Genomic DNA, 22,768 nt, shown 5'->3' with positions numbered 1-22,768 from the left:
TTTTGAAATCTTTGTCTTTGCTTCCTGTCTGTCCTCTCATTCCTTGCATCTGTGTGGAGACTCTCCGAGTCATCCAGGTCGTGGTATCTTCAGGATCCGTACAAGTTGTTTCACCTCTCATCCAAAGAGGCCACTTCAGTTCTAAAGGTGTTTTCAGACGTGATCTGGAGGATCTTTGGAGAATTGGGTCTGGACTGTCACCACCGTTTTCCTTTCACACATGAACAACCCAGCGGGAAGTCCTCTGCTCAAACTTGTTGTCGACAGCCACAAATCCCCGGAGAATTCAGGTGACGGTGCAGCAGACAGAAGAAGGATGTAACGTATTAATTCTGCTGTGGAGATTGTGTGATTTTGTTTACAGCACCTCAACACCAGCGTTGGCTTGTATCACAACAAACTCTCTTGTCATCTTCATTTGTGTCTTCTATGTGTGTAGCTCCACTTTTTCTGTCGGAGATATTGTTTTCTTTTTGTTCTATTTCATTTTCGTTTTTACATTTTATTTTTAGATGCGTCATCAACCTCCACACTGATTCATGGCAAGATCCTGGGGAGGATTCGACTGCTCTACAGGATATGGCAAACGTCGGGCAAGATTTGAAAATGTACTTATTCGGCAAACCTTAGAAGTCATTTAGGTTGATTATCTCTGTCCATCTGGTGAGCGTCAGTCCAATATCCACTCTTCATTTGGTTTTGTTTTTTGCTGATGAAATGTTGTTTAGCTCTTTGTCGGCTAAATACTCCTCTATGGTCATCCGTAGGTTCCTAGCTTTGTCCGAAACAAAAAGCTGACAACCTTAAATAGTCACTTTGAAAACGTCTTTCAAACTGGAGTTCCTGTATATTTATTTTCATATGACTTTTATAGCTTTTACATTTTTTTTTGCCGGCTCAGGACATCCACAACAATAAAATTGACTATAAACACACACACACACACAGATCAGGACTCCATTGAAATCGCACTGAGATTAACATTTGCAGAGGGCTTTCAGACTCTAAATCCCTTGACTGTCTTTGTTGACAATTGCCATTTAGATTTGGATGCAAAGCCAAAGAAAAGAAGATTGTGTTTTCTGTGTCACCACTGTCCATCCATTTAATATTTAAGCAGCTCTGTGGTCTCTTATTGAGCGCCGTCCCTCTCTCCCTCTGATCCGTCGGAAACTGTTTTAAAGTCCAAAATAGGGCAACGTTTGGGATGGAGGCTAAATAGAGAGTGGCGGATTGGGCTGACCTCGGCTTCGTGAAATATTAACCAGTGAACAGTGATTGAAATAAATGAGTGGAATAAACAGAGCCTAGATTATCTTACATCCATTATTGATGGTGGACTGTAGGCTCGACCAGCCATTGGATGAAAGTAAATTCATTGGTATTCTTTTTTTGCTTCTGGGGGTGTTTGCCCTTTTGGTTACTTTCAGACTTCTCCACCGTTGGGCAGTCCAGAGGAAATGAGCGACAGCAGAGATAAGGCCCGAGTGAAACTTTTGTGGTACATTACCTTAAGGCCCCCGGAGAAACTTTTAAATTATCATTTGGGGGATCTTCAGACACTGTGTCAGTGTCAAAGTTAAGAGTATCGGACTGGCGATTCTGTTTATTTTCCCCCCATGTCTACATATCCCATGGAAAAGTCCAAAAGCAACAAGGATTTAATCCTGCAGAGGATTTCAATTGAATTCAAAGCTTGTTAGGGCCCGAGCACTGACAGTGGGAGGCCCTATGGAAATTGTAATTATTATTATTATTCAGGCAAATTAATTGGCTTTTGAAGGCTTTAACATGCTCAAATTCTTACCAAAAAGTTAGAAAGTGGTGAAAATGTATGTATTCTGGAGGAATTTTTAATGGGCGTCGGAAAATGTCTCAATGGTGACCCCCGAGACCCCGGACTGTGTTCACATTGACCGATCTTCACAAAAATCGATACACAGCTGTACGATGACCAGACATACAAAAAAGTCTAATGTGAAATCGGAAATACGCAACAGGAAGCCTGCTATTTTACATTTAGTGGCCATTTTGGCCATATTCAACACTTTTACTTTGATTTACTTGTACCAGGGCTTTCATCGGATCAAATTCAAATTTAGTTTATGTTTGATTCTCTGATCTTTAATTATCTTTTACATAAAGAAAACCTTGCACATTATACAGTTTAATTCAGATCAAACAAGTAACTTCAAACAGTGTGCTATGATGACAGACTAAAGCCAGACCAGATCATAACCAATCAAAGGAGAAACTTTCAAGGGGACGGCTGCACGGGGAACTTCTCTCCACCAACGTCCTTAAACTGTGATAAACGACTGTCAGATTAGATTATGATTTAGATTAGAAAACTTTATTTATCCCAACATGGGCAATTTCGTTCACAGTTTCCAGTCTCACATAATAGATTACTTAATAAATACAATAAATAGCAATAGGAGGTAGACAAAAACATATATCAAAGGCAGTCCAACACACACATTTAACTCCCAATTCATTTCAGCCCGTCAGTAACAACCACCCTGCCCCCGGAAACACCCAGCAACACTGGTGTGCTCTCCACCTACTCCTTACTTTTGTCATCATTTAGTAACCTGATGGTTGCAGGGATAAAAGAGTGTGAGTACCTCATTGTTCTTGTCCTGATTGAACAGTAGCGCCGCCCTGAAGGCATTAGTTTAAATTCTTTACTGAGGACATGGTCAGGCTGACTGATAATGCATTTGGCTTTCTGGACTGCTTGTTTGTTCTACAATGAACTTATGCTCTTGAGCTGGATGCCAGTGATCTTAGAGCAGATCTTCACAATTTTATTTAAACTATTCATGTCTTTAACTGACAGACTGTTAGTCCAGCATATAAAGGAAAAAGTTAAAAGACTCTCAATGAAAGATTGGTAAAAAATTCTCAAAATAACTTTAGAGACACTGAAAGAGTTCAGCATTCTCAACAGGTGAACTCTTTGTTGTCCCTTTTTAACAATTACCTCTGTATTTGTATGGAATTTAAGCTGGTTATCAAATACTGTGCCTAGATATTTGTAGGTGTCCACAGTAGACAAGCGCTTCACAGAAAATATAAAATATACTACTACAACAATTTTGTCACACTGGATCACCTGCGCTCATACAACATGAAGAGGTCCATCCGCTCAAGAGAGGAGGTACGTTTTGTTTTAAGAAGGATAGACTCCAGGTTAAACTGTTTTTAGTTTGTTCATCTTACTTTATTGTAGTTTTACAGACTTAAAAAGCAGACGTGTAAATTACTGTGTCATTGAATATATCTGAAGTTAGAATGGGACTGTCCTTTTACCTGATATAGGTTTATTTATGTCTTTCAGTCAGTGAGGAAGTTGGCTGCTCAGAACAAAGCTCTGAAGGCGCTGGAGGCAGCGAACGATGCTCGATGTCTAGAAAAAACCTTACTGAAGAGGCAGCTGGATGCAGAGAACAAAGCTCAGATGGAGCAGGCGGCAGAGAAGGCTGCTCGAGGTCTAGAAATCACCTTACTGAAGAGGCAGCTGGATGCAGGGAGCACCGCTCTGAAGGAAATGAGGGTTGCTCTGGCTCAAGAAATCCTTGCACTGATAAAGGAGCTGTTTGCTAAGAACAAAGCTCTGATGGAGCAGCTGGAAGAGAAAGCTGCTCTAGGTGCAGAAATAGCCGCTCTGAGGAAGCAGGCTGTATATAACGTTGCTCTGGTCGAAGAAAACAGTGTACTGAAGAAGGAGCTGTTTGCTAAGAAGAAAGCTATGATGGAGCAGCTGGAAGAGAAAGCTGCTCTAGGTGCAGAAATAGCCGCTCTGAGGAAGCAGCCCCTGTATAACGTTGCTCTGGTTGAAAAAAATAGTGTACTGAAGAAGAGGCTGGAACCTGAGAACACAGGTATAAAGGAGCATGTGGCAGAGAAAGCTATTCTGGAAAACCTGGCTGCAGAAAACGCTCCTCTAGCTGCAGATAGAAATGCTCTGAAGAAAGAGATTGTGAAGTCTGAGGACACGGCAAGAGCCAGAGAGGAAGAGTTGGAGAAGAAGGTCGAAGATCTAAAGGCGACGATAAAAGTGACGTATGAAGAAAACTTTTACCTGAGCACTAATCGAGTGGCAGGCGAAATTTGCAGATTTGCAGGAGACCCACGAGGAGAAGCTGAGGTGCAGCGTCATTGAGCAGGTGGAAAATGAGAGAAAGATGGATGATGCATTAAAAATCCTGATTCAGCAGAACATTGAGCTTCAGGTACGTTACATCAGATCATTTTAGATTTGAATTTTACAGATTGATTTGTTTCATGTTCAGACTTTGAAGAAGAAAATGCTGAAACTCATGATGTCTCTGTCTTTTCAGAGACTCGCCATGACGACCAAAGAGTACAGAGAGAAGGTCAAGAAGGAGACAAAGGAGAAGAAGAAGCAGGAAAAGAAAGAGCAACAGGAGAGAGATAAGAAGGAGGAGGAGGAGAGGATGACACTGAAGAAGAAGGAGAAGGAGGAAAAGAAGAAAAAGAAGTTGGGAAGATGTTTTCCTGTTTTTGTTTTAAACGACGGCACTCGTCCTCATCTCCCCCCACTCCCTGACCCCTTAACTCCTTCACACTACTCTAGAGTAATGTCTTTAGAAACTAAAGCAGGGGTCACCAACCTTTTTGAGACTGAGAGCTACTTCAAAGGTACTGATTAGTACCAAGGGCTACTTGTTGATACTAACGTCCTGAATAACAAAGTTCCACAGATCACCTTTTAATATTAATAGAGACTGTCTGATCACGTTAATGTTAATTATTCCTCACATAATTATTAACAATGATTTTCATAACAATAATGGTAAGAGACAGATATATTAATACATGCAACATTTATTTCTGTTATCTGTTATCTGTACTTTTAAAAAAATTTATAAAATAAATTAAATTATAACCACTTCGTTACAACGATGATAATGCTCAACCAAAAATGAATGTGACTGGGTGTAATGTTTCTAAGGGTCTACTTAATTTGTTGGGTCTCACACTGTCAGCTGCCAGAGTTCCAGACCTTTAATCCACACTTGTCTCTCCTCATGTCCTCCTTCATTCACTGTGAACCCAAGAGCAAGACAGGCTTCATCATACTTTCTTTTCAACTTGGTTTTGAACACTGTGTCTGGTTTGTAACCGACCGGCTGCTTCACGTGAACGAGCTCTGATCTCACTGTGTCTCTCTGAGCGAATGAGTTGAGGCGGAGCCCCGGGGCCTGTGTGTGCTGTCTGGGGACACTCACACACATTTCCACGTCACGGTCGCGCGCCCTAGCTGTCATGCCTCTGAGCTACACAGTTTGAGAATGCCTGGCATAGAGTGAGATGGCGGTATGACTTTTTTAAATTTCAAATAGAAAAAATTCAAATTATCTTTTTTTTTGTCATTTTTATTTTCTTTAGAGCATGCCTTACGAGCGAGCACCAACAGGGTGCCTGTGACCCCTGGTCTAAAGGAAACATTGAAAGAGATTGAATGGCACAGAGATTTATTCTGCAGAGTTCAGAGACAGGAATGAGGCCGAGAACTATTGTATAGACAGTATCTCCAATGTTTGCAGACATATTTTCATAAAATGTGCCATTCAAACTCAAATGCAGCACGCTACATAAACATGAACATGATATTATGGCTATCATATATGATTATGTACAGTATGTACATACAACATAATTCCTAGCAGCTTACATCACATACATCCTCTTGTGCCATCATCTGTAACCAGGCCTCCCAAACTGTGATGGAGTCAATCATCATGCCAACAAACATTAAAGGTAATGGATCGGACATGAATGTAATGGACCCACAGTCGAATTCTTCAATAAAAATGTGTCTTGTTATGACCATTTTTGGAAGTTCTCATTCATAGGAACAATATCTGTAAAAGGCTCCGCCATAAATTGCAAAAGATTCGGAAAAGAGGGAAGGACTCAAGAGCAGAGAGAACAGTGGAGTTCAAATGGTTGATTATGTTCATCAACATGTTCTCTACAGTCTTCTCTGCGCACAACAACGATGAGAACATTGAACAACTTCGTTAAATTCAGTCGTCACAAATACCTAGATGTCAACGTCAACACACTACAATTAAACACACACATAATATGTTCTTTATCCGTTTTACTGTTAACATGTTGTTTCAGGGTTGTTTGTTCAGATGTTTTAAACCTCAATTCCAAATCAAGACCAAATGATGGGGAGCTGCAAATTAGCTTTAGCTACTCTTTTTGTTTCTGTATGTAGGTAGTCAGGGAGGTCCTGAACACAGGCATATCAGTCTCTCTCTGAACTGATTTATTTATCTTATTTCTCTGTACACCCACATCATAACTTACTTTGACTCTGTCCTGCTGTTCTGCAACTGCAAACACTCACTGAGCAATCTATATATATATCAATCCACAAGTGAAAATAGTCCCTGTGAGTAAGCTGGTTGACTCTGACTGCACAAATGAGCAACACCAGTTTTACCTTCTAGTCTTTTTTTGAAATAATTCTTCAGTGGTTATTATAGATGTCCTGGTTAAGATATGGTTTTCTGTTGTTGCTTTTGTTGCAAAAAAAGTGTTGTAAAAAGTGTGAAAATATATCCGATAGTTATTTTTCGTCACAGCCATGTGGTTTGGAGCCTCCCTTAACAGGCTCTACAGACTAAGATCTCATAAGCTCATGTAAACCAAACTGTGAGACATGGATCTAATAAACATCGCGTAGGATATATGTCGCCTGAACGATGATGACACCTACTGAACCACAGATGTTAGTCAATATACCCATAAAAGCAGCATGCAACATATATCTGGCTACCTTAGGTGATAAACAATGGAGCCTGGCAATAATCACATGTTTTACCTCCATCTATTTCAGCAGGCAGGATTTCATCTAGGTTTGGCGTCAGTATGGTCAGTGGACGTAGGTCGTAGCAGTGACAGATGACAGTCCTGAATTTGTGTCAGAATTTGGTTTGAACTTCACAGTAGAACGTCTCCTCTCTCACAGCAGGACCACGCTACGATACTTGTATTTAGGTCATCTTTGTCCGGGACAGCCCAAAATCACACAGTGATCGATTCCACTGTAACAACTAAAGAAGGTTCAATTAAAAACCAGGCTCTGTAAACCTGTTCAGACTAATACTGCTCATTGCAATCCACCTGCATAGGTCTGGCAGCAGATACACCCTCGGGCTCCAGTGAGGAGATCATGAAGTCGTCAAGAGTGAAGGTGAAGAACAAAGAAAGCACTGTGGCCTTTTATGTGGCGAATTGGACAGGAAGGTTGTGATAGTCGGTGAGATGGAGGACACAAGGTACGGCTGACTGTCAGGCACTAGGATTGGGTTGGTTCTCACACAATTCAGATTCTAAATTCACACACTGCACAAAGGTGTCAAGGGACTAATTTGCAGGAATCTAGTCCGTATTAAGATATTGGGAGATTTTTAGTTATCCTTTCCTAATGTTGATTGAAATATATGATGTACAATAAAAATGTTGACTTTAGGTTTTCAATTTGATGTTAAAGTTATGTGTAACTTTATTACATGAGTTCAATGTAAAGGGTCACATTTAACAAAGTGTTTTCTACCATGTTGAGTTGATGTGGAAACAACTTAAGAGTGATTTGATCAAATATAACGTTCAATGTACATATTTATATATGTAAGTTAAAGTTGTTTTTGTAAATCACTCTCATGTGATCTTTTGAGCTGAAAGAAACATCCATTAGTCAATGCCAGCAGTTAGGTCTGCTCAGGTCATCTCTACTAATGTGCTGCAAATTCTTGGTGAATTGAAACACGGCTCAGAGAGACGCTGTGTCAAACCACTCACATCTTTTCATCCAATACTGAGGATGTTGTACTGGTAAAAATCAGCAAGGAGAAGGAAAGTAACACACTGCTATAGTTTTGCAAAGAATCCAAAATATATCTTCTTCTTCCCATCTCATTACAATAAACCACTAACTATGAGTTGGTATTATTATGTTTTCCTCTTTGGTGATTTGCAACAAGTATCACTGCTTGTTGGAAACATGGGTCACCCTGGAAAAACTAGCAAGATACAGGATACATCCCACCCACCCATCAGTCCTCTCGTGGACCCCCCCCCCCCCATCTTGTAGAAGCGAAGTTTTCCGTGACTTGCTTGCTAATGTCTGACTATCATCTTTGCTTTAGCAGTGTATGTTCCTCCGGTGATGACCAGAGGGACAATGGGCAGGGTGCACACAGACAGGCAGGTGGGTTAGTGACAGACTGATACGCCAGTGAATCATCACAGTCATTTAGTCCCAATGAAATGATAAGTCGTGTTTATTACTCCTCATACTCATACTCCTATTATGTGTAGTTTTAGAAGTGTACTTTTTTTTTTTTTTACAGTGCTTCGACACTGTTACTTTAATTCTGTTTTTCTATTACTGCTGTAACAAGTGAATTTCCCCATTGTGTGGATAAATAAAGAAATCTAATCTAATTACAGTCCCGCGAGGTTTATTAATGAATGGCTAAAAGGACCAACCCTACCTGTAATTCAGAGTTAGCTTGACAGTAAGTTGGCAAACTTTTAAGGCCTGTTACCTGCTTATACCTTACTTACATTATTCAAATGTGGTTCTTTGCTATGTCTTTTCCCTAATTACAAACAATTGTATTAGTTGCGAAACACTAAAGTTTAGTTATTGCTTGTTTGTTTTCTTTTAGTTTTTTGCTACATCAACATCTATTTCTCCATGAGGTGGTGTCAATACACAAATATAGTAACTGAATATAAAAAGGTCAACTTCTAATGATGAAGGGGCAGATATTTTGGGGTCCCATTGTGGCTGGGAAGGTCAGAGGGCTCAGATAGGGGTTACCCATCATCAATCTTTTGGATTGGAATTGGTTGACTGACTGAAAAATGTAAAATAATGCCGACCTTATCATCAAGTTATTTATTTATTCAGGCAGTGAGGTGGCTTTGCTTGTGAGCAAACTGTCCTTCAATTTAAGGGTCAGGGTTAAAACCCTGGTGTTGTACAGTGTCCATCCTTCTGCAGTGTCCTTGAATTTGAACCTGCTCTGCTCTGCAACTTCCAGGCAACTCTGATCTCCGTTCTAGAAAGCGCAAGCTGCCGAAAATGTCACCTGACGTACAATTTTCCTTTTCTCCAATTACTTTAGAAGCATTTAGCACTTGCCTGAAACCTCTATGACTCGGTGCGAATGACTTTAACACCACTGTGCAAATGGAAAAATTTCTCCTACGTGTATAATCCAGTGATAAACAGAAAAAAATAGTGAGCAGCTTGAGTTCTAGTCTGGATTATGCAGAGTTCCGTTATTTTATGATTTACTAGTAGAGGGAAAGACTTGAAGAGGGAATGACAAAATAGGTTTATGTGCATGTGTGTGTGTGTGTGTGTGTGTGTGTGTGTGTATGTGTGTGTGTGTGTGCAGAGAGAGATAGAAACCGGTGCATGAATGCATGTGTGAAGAGATTGAGACTGTGCACATGTGAAAGTGATTGCAAGCGAAGCAAAAATGAAATTCCGATAGATTTGCTCGCATGAGCTCTGGGTCGCTGCCGATAATCAAAAGCAGCGAAAAAAGGGTAGAGGGTTGGGAGGAGGGGAGGAAGGGAGCAGAAGAAAGACAGTCAGTGAAAGTTGAGAGAGAGAGACAGTGAGAGGGAGCACGGGAGGGGAAGAAGAGAGCACATACATCAGTGGCTGTGACTAGCAGGTGCAGGGATGGCGGGGATGGCAGGCCGGGGGTCTGATCAAGAGAAAGATCGCACTGTTTAATCTTGAGACTCTTCCCATTGCCAAACAAGCAAGGCTTTGGCCCGCTGTATGGCTTGTTCTGTGATCGGGAGCAAACAGATTCATCTTTTCCGCTCGCTCGCCCCCCAGCCTCTGTGTGGGCTGCAAAGTTGATTACAGACCTAGAAAAGACCTTTGTCGTATCACAGTCAGATCTCCGACAACTGGTTCAAATCATCATGCAGCAGTTACAGCCGCAGCCCCTTCACATACCCAGCGTAGCACACAAACGAAACTCTTCAGACAAATTGGTCCGGATTATAAAGAACCTTTTAACCACTTCATGTGTATGCCACATTGCATAAATTGATGCATGTCTTATTTTGATACAAAGAATTGTGTTAGTCCCCCCCAAAAAAAATACACTAAATCTTATTCCACAGTTCCCCATATACGTTCATTTCTACATCTATTTAATAATTCCTTAAATGTCTCTCTGTCTGTCTCTAAGTGGAAGCCATATTTCACAAACCATTGAACTTATCAACTTTAGACCTGGCATGTGTGTCCATGATGGTCTGAGAAAGTGCAGTGCTAACTTCTGTGCCATTCGTACAAAGGATACATTCAATATTATTACAATTTAAATAAACTGTCGACTAGCACTCTGTCAGGGGTGGGCAGGGTGTGTGCCTTCAATTACCTACAGTCAAAATCTCACAGCCCCAGGGTTAAAATCACTTCCAGATCATTTTGATAATTTTTTTTTTTTATTTCAGCATATAAGAGAGGCACATATCTCCGTCATGGCAGTAACATTTACTTCATCTAAATCATTTTGTCTATGAACTAAAAGCACATTTTTTGGTTATGCTTTATATCAAGCTTGACGGAGCATTTATTTTGAAAAGCAGTGAACTTTGGTCTGAAGATTGTGTTGGTTGCTTAACAGACCTCTGAAATCACTAGAATGCTACGTAAGAAAAAACTACACATTACATCATTCAGATTAATACATTAACCACATGTAAACAGAAATAAAGCAATTCAGTTTCATTTTATGAAAATCGAAATAAAAACTGATTATAAAATATCATAAGCCCCTTTTACATTTTCAGAAAGAAAGCTGCAACCAGCTTTACCGCAGCACAGGCAAATATTCCATATTTTCAAAGTGGACCCTGCACTAGTTTTTCTAATCCTCTTCAATCATCTTTGTGCTTATTGACAAAACGCATACAGTATGTCCTCCTATATGAAATACCCTGCTGAAGTCCAGCTCATAGATGATGCAACATAACGTACAGCAACATCTGTGCCAAGCATGGATTACAAGTCCCCTTGTCCTGATGGACACAAAATGTCTGAGGTTCTTTTGGACTGAAAAGCAGCTGCTGGCTAACCAACCAGTCATTGTGGTGGTTGACAAGGAGCAGAAGAGGGTACATTAGTGATTGAGGTGGTAGTACCAGCTGACAGCAACTGGAGGAAGGAGCAGGGGGAATGAGTGGAACAGATGTGGAAGTCCCAGGTAGTCCCCATGCAGACGGGGAGCAGACGGGGCCTCGTAAGAGTGGCTCCAGCTGTTTCAAGGTACAACATCTGACGTTTCTCTGTGTTGGCCCTGCAACTTCAGAAACACTCACGTAATAGTTGCCTATTAAGATGCTGGTAAAAACTGGTTTAAAAAACTAATAAAGTGTGTAAGACAAAGATGATGTTGTCCTGTTAAGTGTGGAAACCAGTGTAAGGAACCTTGTACAGTTCACAAGACGCACATCTAAATAAGGAGTACGCCAGTGGCTTTTCCCACAGTGCTACACCATTGAATTCCCTCTTTCTGGCAAAGTGTGCCAACATGAAGTTTGGCATTTGGAACCCTAGTTTGGTGCAGTTGCGGCATATGGCTGACATGCTTTATATATGGATAATCCCATTTTACAGATGTGAGAGCAGGTCAGCCCACCCGCTGAGTGTTTCTGCCTGACACAGCTCTGATCATAACATTGTGCCTTCACTGATGCTTCCAGCCTTTAATCCATCTTGAGGGTGATAGAGCAGCTATCGCCCTGTGCAGTCAGCCCTCTAGCCTCCCATAGCTTTCAGAAGACCTTGTTCTTTCTTTGGAGCCAGAGGTTCCCTTTCTCTGCCTCCTCCACCATGTCTTCACAAGACTTCAAGGCACAGCTGGGTGGAAACTCAAGTGTAGCCTTTGCAACCATCGTTTGGTTTGACGGTTATACAGCCTGTAATCGGGCCTGTGAGCAGGATTACTTTTCCTTCCTACACTCGAAGGCAACCACCATTCCATCTACCCATAGTCAGCCATAATCATCATCCTAGTAGAGGTGGACCAGAGCACAATATCTGACTGTGGAGAAATTGTATAGATCTCTTTTGGAAATTTAAGTTGAAATATTTTGACTGTTTAATGCAGGGGAAGCACATTGGCAACATTAACAACCACCACGGCTGCATTCCATTTAGGTGAAGTCTCACTAACATGGCCTACTGGGCTGTTGCACCTGGGTTTTCCCTGCCGTTACGGTGAACAGGAACTCGCAAATCTAACAGCTAATTCATGACAATAATAAAACATGGTGCCATGTTGTAAAAAGACCGTCATACCATACTTACTGCCCATTGGCCTTTGGAGGGGAAGGAGGAAGCAGAGTAAACCAGGGTGACGCTTCATCCGAGCAATATCCATTACTTTTAGGTAAAAGCATTTAGCAATCCTTCAAGAAACTGTACATCAAGTACACTATTAAAGTACCCAAATAAAACTCCCTGCTTTATATTGACATTGAGCTGGAGCTTTGTGTTGTAGAAATTAGTCTTTAGTCAGCAGATCTTTCAAAATTAGGTTTGAATGTGACCCTGTAGATAAACAAGTTATTGCTGTGCTCTGCAGTTTTGCAAAAGCCCTGAATCATTGGAGCTGGTTTGAACATGAGTCACTGGACGGATGTGTCTGACCAGCAGCTCTAACAAGGGGAGACAAGTTGTTTTCACTCCGCTTCGCTGCAACAGCTAATTTTCCATTTTTAATAAAAAAAAGGGATCCCTTCTTTGTGCTGCTTTATCACATTAGATCCATTACTAATTTCTTAGCGCACATGTACTGTTGTGGAACTTATATGCAGTTTGAGATCGTCACTGTTAGCTCAAGCTCCCCCATCAGCCAATGTCTGCTGAGTGAGTGATTACCATGGCAACCGCTGGGATTGGTTGACTGGAGGAATTACCATAAGAAACAGATACTGTGTAAACCCCTGGCTAGGGAAATATTTGGAGAGCTTTTCCTCGCAATGACACACTTCAAGTATTCATGCAGAAAAAGCACTTGCAGCCTCAGCAGCGCGGCTACTGTCGATCCTGTTACTGGGCCACAGCCAAGCCGCCCTCCCCATCGATAGTCCTTCTTCTGTAACAGCATCACTTTGCTTTGAATGGGTGTGTAGCGAAGCCGAGCCTGAAAGGTGAACCAGTGGTACCCGGCAGCAGATGCTTTATCACTCACAAGTATGTGTTAGCCAGCCATGCCAAGCCAGGGCTTCTGTATTATAGGATTAAGCAAAGTGTTGACAGTAAACTGACTGCTCTCTGACTGCCACTGTCAAAGGGATTTGAACCCAACTCATGCATCATTTGAATCAGATGATTAAAATTGTTTGAGTCTTTTCCAAGCTATTAAGCCTGTTTTTAGCCTGGGTTGATTATAAAACTAGTTTATAAAAAGAGGATGCATGGTTACTACCCTTGCGTATAAAAATTGATTTAAATTTTTTTAAGTACCATATATTGTTTTGTTTATCTTTAAAATCTTACCAATATTAAACCTTATAAGACTAACCACACTTAAAATATGATTCCTCTTTTACAATTTTTGTTCAATTGGTTGAAAAAAAGTGTGACTTTGTGAGTTGTACTGCACATTTCCCCCCAAATAACATTGACACCTTCATTTAAATGAATGCATTCATGTCAATCAAGGCATATTCCTCTGCTTGAGGCATGGTTGTTACCTATCGTAAGGACCTAGTTCAAAAGAAGGCTAAACCCACTTTTTTATCATTGGAAATCTTTGCACAGAAATGTTTAGTAAATTAATTATACAGATATTAGATTTAGCTAAACTAGAATGGAGGCAACTGAAGGTCTCTAATTTAAGATCAGCAATAACGAAATGAACACAAAATCCAACACTATAATAATAATAATAATAATGATACCCCGACTACTAAATGTTTTTTTTTAAAGAAAAAAAACATACTTTTCTGTCTGACTACCAAACCCCACAAAAACCAGTATCACATTGCTCACAAAACCAGAAAGATTAGCGAGCTTAACCACTTCAACAGTCCATCAAAAAACTCCCTCACAGGTAAAAAGGGGAAGAGCACTGCAGCTCAGTGGGAGGTTTATATGCTGCTGCCCCGTCGACCTAATGGGACTCAGGAGTTTGTGGTGCTGGCATTTAGAAGGGCGTGTGGCAGATCTGAAAAAAACAGAGAGAGAGGGGGAGAGAGCAAAAGGTCGGAGGTCAGATGACATAATACACTCTTATTCTCTTCTCCTTTTCCTGACTACCAACTGTCTTCTGTTGAAGGCAAGTAGAAGTCAAAATATCAGGCTGACACACTGAATGGCATTGGGTTGTTTAATCTAGCTTTTCAACAAAAAATATGTGGTAGTTGGACTTAAGGTCTACGACTGGATTTGAATTGAAATAAAGTGTTTTTTCTGTTTTCTACTCGTGATTTACCACAGCTGTTTTTGTAAAAATAACAATGAGTGTTAAATAAATCGATTTTAACACTTTCCCTCTGACATGATCATAAGCCATCATATGGGATTCTGTTGAAAAATGAGCTTTCCCTTTGCCACGAACATTATCTTTTTGTATTGACTTTCTTAAGTCGTCTTTTGGAGGTTTAAGATCATGCAGTGTTTTGTAGTGGCTTGATTTTTATCACAGGCTTAAGAAATCAAAGACATGTTTAATCCACTGGCGGGGGTTAGTTTTGGTATTTTCAGGTTTCTCCAGATTAAATAATATCTGGCTGTTTTGACGAAAGGGGTTTATAGTGCAGTGTGGTAATCAAAAGCCGGATTAGCTAATAAATCGAACCATTGTGGCCCTACTGTGAAACGAACTGAGGAAGCTGTCGGCATGTCGATGAATGTGATTCAGTTCAGTATCACAGATAATAACATGACTTGCACGACAACAGAACAGAAGAAGATAAACCAATCCACTGGGGCTCTGGTCCCACAAAAGGCCATTTGCTCTTTGCAGGAAACGTATAGCTGCGACAAGACAAGGTCACTTGGAGAAAGCCAATACCATACTTGAAAGGGGGATTCCGTTCAGGCAAATACTATATCATTAATAGGACAAAACAGTGCAGAATGCTCTAAAGATGGTGGGTTAGGCTCCTCTGTGTCCGAGGCCTCACAGTACAGCAGAGAACAAAGAATCGTATGCTGAGCCAGAGAAATCGTACAAAGGACAACCGGGCTGAAAACAACATTCAAGACGTGCCAGGGTCGACAGATGTGTTGTTAGCTATTCAGACTTCTTTTCATTGTTAGATTAACTCCTTCAGCTTCTCTGTCAAGTAGGTGAACCCCCCCCCCAGTGACCTGCCGTTGTTCTAACTAAGGGATCCATATGTATATGTCTAGCTGGGCTCCCAGTTTTTGTTCTGGCGCTCATCCCAGAGGAACACGCATAATTTTTAAATAGCATTTTGTACCTTCTTAAGAAGATAATATAGATAATAAAAAAAAGTTGGTCATAGTTTATCCTGCACCCAAACTAGCAATCAAGCTCAGGGGAAGAATCGACTCCTTCCAAACTCCCACACATGGCGGAGGAGGTGAGATCTTTTGATGATATGAAAATTTATGACAGTGGGAGATTTGAATTGATGCAGCTGAACACGCAGGGAACAGTTTGACGATGTCAGGCAAAGAGAAGAAATTACTCCACAGGATCTGATGACAGCGACATTGCTAATGAAGTTATCACAGTTGAACACAGCCTTTTCATTAACAGGAACCACTTGGAGTGGTCCACCCCGCTGGACACCCCTGTGGAATGGAGGTAAGCTGGTTTTGTCCAATTGGGAGAAGACGCTGAGTTGTGCCTAAAACGCACCAGGTGGATTAAGGGAACGTCTTGTGTTTGTTTCCTAAGGACGAGTTGCCTAAAAACTTGGACAGAGATAAGCTCCTGTGAAGATATGGATGGATTGTTTGAAGCTAGGGGCGGCGTGGTGGTTCCAGGTCCCGCCGTGAGAAGGCCGGGGCCTTTCTGTGTGAAGTTTGCATGTTCTCCTCATGTCTGCATAGTTTTTTTGGGAGTACTGCGGTATTAGTCTCTGTGGCTACTTCCGCACTGTTCTTTGGAAAATGCATAGATTCCGCTATGGATACACCTGACACTACTCAAAACAAAAACTAGCTATTATTCAAGCAATTCCTGTTTACGCCGGCACAGTTATTTTCAGGCGTGTTAAAGGCGTATTGAAGAGGATTAATATTGATACAAAGGTTAAACATTCACAACATAGTAGTAATGATGTAGCATGTCGGCCATGCGATACATTGGCAACCTTTACAAGCTGTGCCCCGTCTTCTTCACAAGGTCTGCTGGGATTGGCTTCAGCCCCACCAATGACCCACTAAGAATAAGTGGCATAAGTGGTATGGAGGGTTGTTTAAAGCTAAAGCACTTTCTTTTTCATTCCATATATGAATATACACATACATCTATTGATGCCTACTGCCTTTTCGTCAATTTCACGAGTCCTCAAATGACTGTTTGACCTTAACACCAACCAGGCTTCCAGCTTTTTTAGCTCCATTTCTGTTTTTTTCTCACCAAAAAAAACTACGACTTCCACTGTTCTACTTATTAAAGGGGATTTAGATACTGAAGGAGAAAAAAAAATCCCATCAGCATAAATGGAAGAAGGGATGAAAAGAGCGCTCGTTGGACTTGTACACCGCCTGCTCTCTACGCACTGTTAATTTGATTTTCAACCCTAAAACCATGGACTGTTGTGCAAACATACAATCCGTAATCCTCTTCTCTGGTAAGCAGCATTTGTTAGGAGGCTTTGATCTGACAGGCCAATTAAACATGTTTTCTATTCTTTACAGATATCTGTGATGCACAGTACAGTCTCCTGTGGTTCAGCAGCTGTCGCTCAGCCATCGACGGGGACGTCTATGAGGAGAAGCACTTTTTTACTGAAATCGCCTCTTGCGCTTTGTTGCTCAGGCAAGCGGCGTAATGAGCAAAGACGATCCAAGCCATGGGGTGAGGAAGGTGCTGGATGAATTTTTAAACAAGTTTGGGTGATGGATAATTTGTTAAGGTCTTTAATAATTCATCAGCACATGTAATAAGGCTTCCTCGCTCGGAATATTATATCATCCCCGGTGGTGTGGTGTGTGCCAGGGAGGATTGTGGCTAGAGTGTGGTAGCGGCAGAGTGGGGCCCAACTGCCAAACATTCTGTGAGGTTTGAGAGCCACTTGAGCTTCTGTACAGTGGAACGTCTTTATTGTGTCAAAACTTGTAGATGCAAAACGAAGAAAACAAATGGGAAACAGGGCACTTGGAGAGTCAGCTTCCTGTATTGAGGATTATTGTTAGCCTTTTGTTGAATATGCCTCTCATGATCAAAACTATATTCAGGTTTCACTATTTTGTTTCTAATACCCACTTTGTGGAGAATATTTTAAGGTCAAGTAGGGAGGAAATGTTATCCCAGAAATCAAATAAAACACTCAAAATAAAGTTCAGTGTACAATCAACTTGCACAAGGAATCGTTGTGTTTTTGTTACCTTAGAATGAGTCCTTGATATTTAAACAAAGGAACTGGTCCTCTCCCACAGAACCCTCCGTGTTCTTTAAAGTCCAGAATAGACAGACTAAATACTAGCTGTAGAGATAGCCGTTAAAGTTTTGATGTTACTTCAAGGCCAATGTCTCACTTGGAAGGGAAGCATTAGAGAGCAGTATTCAGTTGGGTGTAAAATGCTAATTCACCACTGAATCCTACACACGGATAATTTTAATACAGTATTAGCCAATACTGATTATCAGACAGGCAATCCGTCCAAAAACCGTTATTTCCATTTAAATAACAGCTTAACAGAGACTGAAACTCTGTTGACCATCTGTGTGATAAATTAATTCCAGTTATCTAATGTGTAAAGTATTTGTATCAGTAGAAGCAGCCGAAATGTTTATGTTTTCCTCCTGCTAACTACAGAGTAAACACAAATTGATGCTCTGTTGTGTACAGAGCAGTAACAGTCAAGCATGGGCACAACACACAGAATATTTCATAATATTAATCATTAAGGAGCATTGATATTTGTGGTCAGATATGTCGTTGAGAAAATAACTTTGTAGGAGCCTCAGTTGAGCAGAGGCACAAACAGAAAATGTCCCATATCATGCAAAAGGGTGAAGAGCATATAACCCTAATGAAAACATATACATTGTAAATATCAAGAAGGAGGAATCCCTGCTTTCAATCATTTCACCACACACATCTATTAAATATTCAAGTGTCACATTTTGCTGATATATTTGGGGTAAAAAACTGAAGTCCCCTGGAAGTGGATAAATCATTCACGTATCCAGCCGGAGTGACACAGGCACATTACCGAAGCCAGTCGTGCCTGAAACATTATCTCAGAGCTGACGGACAGAGTGTGCGCTCTCGTTTTTGACCTTTCCACTGAGTCTGGCAACTCCCACAAATCTCTCTACCTGCCCCTGTACTGTGTTGCCCTCTATCAAAACCCTCCCAGAAGAAACATTCTCCCATCTAATAGAGGCCGGAAGAACAAATAGCTAGGTTGAACTAATCAGTGCAGGAAAACCGCCAAAACATCTCGTTCTCAGGCTCCATCTTGCTCTCTGTCTGTGAGTGTTCCCATGTACAGACACACACATACACACACTCTACACAAACACTATTTCTTTGCTTTCCCTTTCCCCCCGCCTCACGCCCACCCCCCCCCCCCCCCCCCCCCCCCCTTCTCCTGAGATGTGACCGCCGGGTGTGTTTCTATACGTCAGCTTAGATGGATGGTCGGCATCTGCCACACAGCCTCTCCGGACATATTGCCTGAGACACCAAGCAATAACCTCTACACACACACACGGAAAACACACGGAAGCAGAGGCCTGGCTGGCCCTTACCCGGCCTGCCTAGACCTGACCTTCTGATTACGACCATGATCACCCCCATGAGAACGAGTAGCATCTGGCTAGGTAATGCGTGTGCATGTGTGTTTGTGTGCACTGCGTGTGTTTAGCATCATGTGTTCAAGCATCCCTGCATGTCCATGCTAGTTTGCGTGTTTTGCATGTGTTCATCTGTGCCCCTCTGTGTGTATGTGTGTGTGTGTGCGTATTGTTGGCATGAAGAGCAATTCCGCAAGGAGCCTGGGCAGCATCAGAAGAGCCTGCGTGCCCCCAGAGTTTGACCATCTGTGCGTTATAGGTTGTCATTAGGTTTCTAATTCGAAGGTGTCTCGGGGATTAGCCAAACGAGGGCAGAAAATGTCATTACGCTGTTTGTCCCGCTGAGCTGCCATGACCATATTTACATATTTATACACCTTAATTGTCTTTGCCTCGCTGCCGTGACATTGAGGCAGGCAAAGTTTAGTGCGCGAGATGGAAAAGCAGAGAGGGAAAGTAGGAAGGGCAGAATGGAATACAGAGTGTTACAGGCGGTCCCATCAGATTGTGCTGTTGAGTGGATGAATGAGTAAGTTGCGAAGACGAGACAAGAGGAACGACTAAAGGAAGTCAAATAATAAATTCGAACAGCTCAGAAAGAAGAGGAAAAGAAGATTTTTCTCAATGTGCCAGAACGTTCATGGTTTGATACCAGCATTTATAAAGATTGTGTTAATTTGTTTAAAGGTAAAACTGGTATGGTTTTAGTGCTACAGTATACAGACCTGTGCTCTCAACTGAGGAACAAGGGAAAAATGCAAAGTTTATACACTTTCACACACAGTGGTTATAATAATAAAACATGTATTTGAATAGCACTTATGTAAACAAGGTTACAAAGCTCTTTACACAAAAGTCCATGGCAAAATTAAGATTTGATTATAATTAAAGATATTCTGTTCAGTCCAATTTAAGAGCCAAATCATAGAATAATAAGGTCAAGACTTTAAGTTTATAGAGAAGCCAACAGTTGCCACAATGAGCAAACAGTCACCTTTGGAGAGAAAAATTTTTTTGGGGTGAGCGGAGAAAAATGGGGAAGAGAGAAGGTGGTTTACAAAAAGGGAGTAGAAAAGAGAGACAGATGGCGGGGGGATCAGGGACATCGCACTTGAACTCTACAAGAGTGATTGTTATAATGAAAATAATTATAAGTCACATGTTAGAAATGCTTTCCTGTAAAAATAAGTTCTGAGCAGTGACTTCGCGAGATCTTCTCATCAGGCAGGGTGTTCAGAAGCCTCGGGGGCCCGGATTGAGAAAGCTTTATAAAATTGAGCTTTATAAGATAAGATAAGAATCTTAAAATCCATCCTGAATTTAACTGGTAACCAGTGAAAGGACGTTATAATTGTTCTGATATTAGCCCTGCCGTTTGTTTTCTTTAAAATACGAGCAGCAGAGTTTTGAAAAAGCTGCAAACAAGTTCCTACGGTTTGGCTGAGGCCTGAGGTGCTTAGTACTGTTGAATCACAGCAAGCAGGTTCAAGGTTCAAATCCTATTCAGCCTGTTGTTTCCTCCTCTTTTGACCCGGCTGTTACATCGGGTCTTTGTGGTTTCGGGTGTTGAGTTGGCATGTTCTCCAGGTACTCCAGCTTCTTTCCACAGTCCAAAGACATGCAGACTGGGTTTAGGTTCAGTGGAGACTCTAAACTGACCATAGTTGTGAATAGTTGTTTGTCTATGTACGTTGGGTATGACCCACCTCTCATCCAATTATAGATGGGATTGGCTCGAGCTCCCCCAGCAGCCTTCTAAGTATAACGAGATGTGATGGAAAAAATGGATGTATGCTTTCACATATGATCACTAGTGTTTAAACTACATTGGTTAGCAAGGATGCTAGTTTAACCACATTTATCAGTAGCTTTTTGCAGAATGGGCATTTTCAAACCAAACAGCAACCATGTGTGATGTCATCCACTCTGTTTTCAGACATGGGGGGGGGGGGGGGGGGGGGAGCTTATGAATTACATTTGACATTGTGGGGGGGGGGGAGCTTATGAATTACATTTGACATTTGAACCCACAATTAAATCACCCGGCTATTTCTTCCTCCATTCATTAGCATGTGTGTAAATGAGAGTAGCTCGTCAGTTTGACTTCATTAAAATACGGTGGTGGGGAGGCCAGGAGGACAGAGCAGAGGTTTAACAGGCTGAGGATCAGTCGAGTACCAGGATGTGTGTAACATGACTGATCTGAAAATGTGCAGGGTGTGTCCAATGTATAACGGTTGATGAGCTGCTTGTGCACCTCTGCAGAATTATTATCTGTGGCTACAGCTGCCTGCACCTCTTCCCAGAGCTCCCACTTCAGCAGCATCTCACAAAATCAACATTAAACTAAAGGCAGATCAAAATTCTGATTGTGAAAACGTGGCAAGCGTTGTATTTGTCATTGTATTATTTGGAATTAGGGACACAAATAGTTTAAGTTCCTTGTGCTGACAGGTCTACATGACATATTTATCTATAGGCTCTAAAACACACATACTGTATACAGCAGTTGTCACAAACCTTTCCAAGCCCAAGATCACTTTTTAACTCCAAACGTGAGCAGAGATCTACCACCCTGATATTTCAATGTACGAGCAGAAATTTGGAAAGGTAGTTATGCAATTTTATCTATTCAATGCACAATGTTCACATTAATATCAATTCATATTTACAGCATCTGTTCAATGCACAATATTTAGCTTCTCAGTTCAACAGTATGTTCTTCAGAGGAGCTGCTGCTGTAGCAAAATGATTTTAGACAGGCTCTGACTTGGATATGGCCATAAATATGACCATTTCCTTGTATAAAAGTTGTCATGTGTACTCATACCAGTATGGAGTTGTGCATATTCTGCTCCTGCTAATATTTCACAATAAAATCCCCTTTTAGTTTTAAACTAATTTACTGATCTATTTTGAAATGCATACAGGAAGTGTAGCAACCATTTATGTTTGTGACAAATTCATCAGAAAAACATTAAAACAATCTAGATAATTCCTTTGACATGGTGGGAGTGGGGATTAGCCTTGGCGGAGGTATGTGCTGCCAGTGCTCCCTTCCAGTGTTAGTTTAGTGCATATTTGTTGAAATATGCATATTCAGCTGTTAGGATAAAGTAATTAGAACATACAAAAATATGAGCTCGATAGAGTGACCATATATAAAACCACCAAAACAAACCACATATACATTTTTTTGTAAATTTCTTTCTCTCTTTTCAATTTCCTTTAAGCGCAATAATCAATTGGGGTGTGGTCAGTTCAAACTGGTCCAGCTGGTGCACACTCCAGGCACAAGGAAACAAGATGATTAGTTCACGTCCTGTGAATTTGCCTCCAAAGGTTGGTTTTCGAGTGAGAAACGGAACCCACCTAGACAAGATAGGGTGTACAGCTCCCTTTATACCATCAGCCACCAATCAGTTTGCTCTGATGGTAGATGAAGAAATGCCTGACACCTTTGCCGGGGAGGAGTCTTGAGCTCTGCTGTCTCCTGTGGCAATGCTCTGATGCATGCACTGCACGCTGAACCTGATTAAACTCAAACAAAAGAATTAAACATGCAAATAAAGAGTGTCAAGGCAAACAAGTCAGATTCAGTAGTGCAGGTGATCCTTCTCACTGCAGGTCCCCTAACACAACCATGAGTATTTTTTATCCTGTTTGTCTTCTTTTCATAGCTGACAGTCCAGAGAAGTGCCGTAAACCAGGTGAAAAGAGAGAGA

This window comes from Platichthys flesus, chromosome 14 (genome assembly GCF_949316205.1).
Source record: "Platichthys flesus chromosome 14, fPlaFle2.1, whole genome shotgun sequence".
Classification (NCBI taxonomy): domain Eukaryota; kingdom Metazoa; phylum Chordata; class Actinopteri; order Pleuronectiformes; family Pleuronectidae; genus Platichthys; species Platichthys flesus.
This window is presented reverse-complemented; position numbering follows the sequence as displayed.